The sequence below is a fragment of the Glossina fuscipes genome, unplaced genomic scaffold (assembly GCF_014805625.2).
Source record: "Glossina fuscipes isolate IAEA_lab_2018 unplaced genomic scaffold, Yale_Gfus_2 60, whole genome shotgun sequence".
In the NCBI taxonomy this organism is placed as follows: Eukaryota; Metazoa; Arthropoda; class Insecta; order Diptera; family Glossinidae; genus Glossina; species Glossina fuscipes.
This window is the reverse complement of record NW_023998432.1, coordinates 6,790,659-6,796,038: the sequence shown is the minus strand read 5'-3', so window position 1 is coordinate 6,796,038 and position 5,380 is coordinate 6,790,659. Positions and strand designations below refer to the sequence as shown.

General features: G+C 33.8%; 1 long non-coding RNA gene across 1 annotated transcript; it reads left to right on the top strand.

Moving 5' to 3' along the window:
• Positions 1-2,282: 2,282 nt before the first annotated feature.
• On the top strand, positions 2,283-3,646 carry LOC119637700. The gene is made up of 3 exons (XR_005247322.1): positions 2,283-2,489; positions 2,580-2,661; positions 3,511-3,646. It is a non-coding gene; the product is annotated as an uncharacterized LOC119637700 (long non-coding RNA).
• The last annotated feature ends 1,734 nt before the right edge of the window (positions 3,647-5,380 follow it).

Below are 5,380 nucleotides of genomic sequence, written 5' to 3'. Positions count from 1 at the left end.
TTAAGTACACATGATGGAATTCCATCAAGTCCAAGCGCATAAGTATGTCTTAGAGAGCTCAAGTTTTTAAAAACATCATCTTGCGGTTATATTGAATTAAATTATGATCAAATAATTCGTTAAAGGACACAACAGCTCTATTAGAAGTTAACGTAGGAATCAAACAACCAGAATTATCACTGTTACATCAAGTGACTTAAGGCAAATTCAAGTCTCCCAACGCAACTACCGAATTGGTGGGTTTCGACTGCTTGGCCACTTCACAAATGAGGGCGGCCTGTTTCTTATATATGAAGATATCAAAATTTGGGAGCAGGTTATAAATAGTTGTTTATTAGGCATTTTCACTCGAATGACGATAAATTCAACGTCATGAATAATAGGAAATTCACTTCAAATTGATGGAAATGACGAAGATATGGCAATTTGTACATCACCACCAATGCGATCCAATCGATCATTTTTTAAAACCTGGAAAGAATTGTGGAAAAGTGCAGACGAATGTAGATCAAGTTTTAACCAAGTTTCAGTGAAGGCCACACAGGAGAACTCCGTGGCCACTGAATTCAGGAAGGTAGAACGAATTTTTGAATTTCGACCCTTAAGATTTTGATAAATGAGATATATTCAGCCTGAAGAAACATATAGTTTTTTGAAGGCGACGTAAAAAATACTAATCCGCTTTAGATTGACTGACGGGGCTTTCATCGCCAGATAACTTTTTATGTTATCCATAGATGTATCGGGTGCCAGTCTTGACACAAATATTGCTTTTTTGGGAGGAACTGCCATCAAGCAAATGGCATTAGAGCTAGGAGCAGTAGGGTTCACGACTTACCGGCTTATTTGTAACTTTTTTGTTACAGACCGACTCAGCCATATCAGAAATGCTAACGTTCTTTAAGGACATTATGGGAGCGCTAACTTGCACCCACGAATCGGACTCAGGAGGAATTAGAGGTAACGTACCACACGCTACGCTACGAGTTGTGATTTTACTAGTTTGGGAAGAAGAGGTGTGCTCAATAAAACGACGCTCATCAAACTTAGCCTTAATGATCTGAAAGTTTTCCCACAAGGAGCCGAGGTTTTTACTCAATTCAGAGAAACTATTTCTCGTCTCCGTGAACAATTGGTAGAAGTCTATGTGCCGCTTCCTACAGTCAGGACATGACCATCGCAATCACTTCGAGGGGTCAACGACTGCTTCAGCAGCACAGCCGATAATACCGGCACACTTTGCATGGCCAAAGCGATCGTAAAGCCAACACGAAACGAATCTTTCACATTCTGGGCTCGTTTTCGTCCGACAAGGTGTACGTAAACACTCTATGTTCAGTCTAAAAGACAGAAGTGGATTATGAAGAACAAACAGAAAAAATTGCAAAGAAATCCTCAACACAAAAATTTATCAACCAATTTAAGCAAAACTTCTCTGATACGGTGACACTATAACAAGAGAGCACAAGCGAAACAAAACTTCAAACACCAAAAAAATAAACAAAAAAAGAGAGACTTATATCAGAGCCCAATCTTTGTTTGCAAAAACCAAATGGATCAAAGCGTAAAGGAAAAATGCTTCTTTTACTTTGAATTCACTCACTCTCTTCTCACAGTATATCATAAATTTACACACAATAAGGCAAAATAACCACGAAATTCAACAAGAAAATAAAATATTAATTGCCGAAAAAAAATATAGACGACTACACCGCGCGCGCATAGTTGCCAAACTTATTATAGTTTACAAGTTATTTTCGTTTCTTTCGATGTACTATTTTGTTGTATTTGGAAATTCTCACTCCATGCATACACTCTTTATATATATTCTTTTATTCCCTTGTCCTCCTGGTTTGCACATTAATGCACGCACTTCAGACAAACATATAACAATCTTTTGGTGGAAAAATATATGAACTGTCTACGGTTTTCATGGTTGCATAAATTTCACGTGCAAATTTTTCTTGTAATCGATTTTGTTTCAGTGTCATTATTTTACTTAATAAAAATAATAAAGTTAGTTTAGTTTTTATTTTGCTTCCTAAACAAAAAAAAAACCAACATGTGTCAATGGCAGTCATGGTAGTGTATAAACGGAGCTAGAAACGTGATTGCCGCGTAACCGAACTCGATTATTTTGCAATTCTCAAAAAAATTATCGCGGTTTATCTGTAATTTATACATTAACGGTTCAACAGGCAGCCAGGAAAGCTCCATTAGATCTACGGTTTTCCAGGGTATCTTTTCGGGTCGAGAGTCTGTAAGGCAATGATGCAAGCTTCCTGTTAAACTTAGGAGCTCGTTTCAGACGGGTAACATTACGAGTTACCTTGAGGATGCCGTTCCCGATTGGACAATGCCCACTGCTAATCACTGGGTGATTATATAGCTAAGGTTTCTTTTCGGGCCGAGCGTCTGTAAGGCAACGATGCAAGCTTCCTGTTAACTTTAGGAGCTCGTTTCAGACGGGCAAGGCAACGGCAGACTACGTAAGAGCATAAGAGTTTTTAATTTACCTGTCCTTTGGCTGGTACTGAACTATTGAGAAAACAATCGTTATTTGTACTCTGCTTTTATAGCTGTTGGCTACCACTCCATTATCTTGATAAAACGACACGAGGTGTGCTTCCTTATATGATTAAACAGTAATTTAGCTAAGTGGTAAGTAACTAAATAGTATATCTAAGAGTACCTCAATAGTGTTGTAAAAATGAAAGTTATTTGTATAGCTTTGGGTATGGTTTAGAAACAAAGCCAAAAAATTGCTTTATAAACAAAAGATGATGCAATTGTAAGTGCAAATATGTCATAGAGACGTAATTCAATGCAAATACAAGCGTAGGGGGAAATATAACGTTTGAATAGAACAAACCAAAATTACAGTACACCTTACTTTACAATATGAATATATATTAGTTGTAGTGTAAGGGGTCAGTTCAAATATACAGTGTGAATGGAGTATACATGCATACCGTATAGATAAAGATTTGATATACATTGATATTCTTTGAGAACTGTTCGGAGACGGTAAATAAGGGCACCTTCTTTGTAACATTGTCCACATTACATTAAATTTTTAACGAATTTGCTTTCTCCTTTATGCTAAGGACAGTTAATATAAACGTGGGTATTGAACTTTTTTTTTGGTATTAGTTTAATAATTATATATTACTGGGATATGCCCCAGACCATTATCATGTGTATATAAGTATAAATATATAAAGCTACGCACTGTTTTACAGAGTAAATACGGTTAATAATTTAATAATTGTTACATGTAAAAAAGAAAAATATAGTCACTTAACAACAATATAAAGATATTTCATTATTTTCTCATTTTTATGAATTGTTTTTAGACACTCTATACATTAAAAATATTAGAGATTTTTCGATATTTTATTATTTCACAATAGAAACTTAAAATCTTAAATTCAAATATATGAAATCGGCTGCTAATTTTACTTCATATCTTAACATTAATCTTCTTTCATAACCTTTTTTTCTTTACAGGCGCATTCTTCGTTATCTCTTCCTATTCACTCCGCATACCTTGGCACTAAGTTTGTGTTTTTTAGTGAACAGACTAGCATTTGAAAGACGTAAGTTGAGACCCATCTGTGTGAGAGTTATGTATGGTTTTCCTCATTCGATATTTATTTCGAAAAAATAATGGGAAAATAAAAGGCAAATGATGCAATGATACAATCAATAAAAAAATTATACAAACGTAAATAAAACCAAGGTATGTAGAATATTTAATAAAATGAAATAAAGTGAAATAATTTCATATAATTCATATAAATTCATATTTTAATTTTTTTAAGAAAACGACTGAACTGAATTTTGAATATATATCACTTTATTTTTATTTCATATATGTTAATATATATGGATTTACTTATACAGAATGAATAATGTTTTAAAATGGATTGCAAATCTATACTTCTTTTTTTTATTATATAAATAAAGACCAACTTATTTTCAGAAAACATCTTAAAGCGGATTTATGCTTCACATTTTTTATTTCACTACAATTCAACTTTAAAGTGCAGATGTAAAAATATATATCTGTATGTTCTTCACTTTGAGCGGCTTTACGAAAACAAATATCAGGAACCGTTACATCAACGGTTAGTCTACAACAACGCGTCACAAGAAGAAAAAAAGGCAACAATTTACTTACCACCAGGAATACCAAATTTTCTGTAGTACACTATACACTTATTACATTATTTTGTTTTGGTATTAATACCGCACCGAATCCATTCTGCGAAAACTTTTTCTACATTTCTTGGATAATTTTTGATACAAAAACAGAAATGACACTCTGTGCAATGCTTGAATGAAAACCGTCACCCACCAGCTATTGACAACATCCAGACCGCAACAACTCCAAAGTAAGAACGAAACAGATCACCGGAACACGTAGGTTCTTCTTACGCTATAACTGACGCCAACTTTTCTATATATCAATGTATATATTTTAATTTACATTGTGGAAAAATATATAAAATCATTTACTTACACATTTTCGGGGAATATAAGAGGATTTTGTGCGTCTCGCAGAATCTTGCAAAAACAACCAATACTAACTCAGAACAATCAATATTAACGCAAAGTTTAAGTAATTTTGTTTGCGGCTTTGAACCGGCTTTTACCGAATTTAAATTTTTATAAAAGAGCTTTTCTCACATAATCTGTGCATAAGTAAAGCTAGAAAGTTCGAAACACAAAAGCGAAACTTAGTTGACACACATACATAATCAATACTCTTGTTTTCTTTTAACTAAACAATTAAATTTTCACACACTACAATATTCGGAATATTTTTGTAGAATAAAAGCGAAAATAGGCAATAATTTGTCGGCCCCCGAACATATATCCAAATCTTGCTCTAAGGGTAGATGGTGCAAATGTTGTAATTCTAAATTGCTTGAAATGCCTGGGGTGATTATCTATAATAAATTATGCTTTAATGCACACATAAATTCCCTGTGCCCTCTATTTGTTACACAGAAAGGGAAATTCCTTGAATGTTTACATGGCCATTCAAATTGAAATTAGAGTATTGAAAGTTTTAAATTAAGAAGTTTTAAAGTTAATAAAGAAGTTTATAATCCCACGAATACTTCAAACATGAAGAAATTAAGACTATTAAGGAATAGCATAATTAGATATACATTCTCCTTGAGGCGGTATTCCCATATCCTACGTTATCTGCTACGTTTTCCGGATTATTCATTCGTTAATTTTATTAAAATTAGACTTCTGCTCAACCTTCATAATTTTAGTCTATGGCAGGGACCGAAGGACCTCTTTAATCAATGATAATTGCGACTGTTTGATTCCTACTTCAACATCTGAGAGAGCTGTTGTGTTC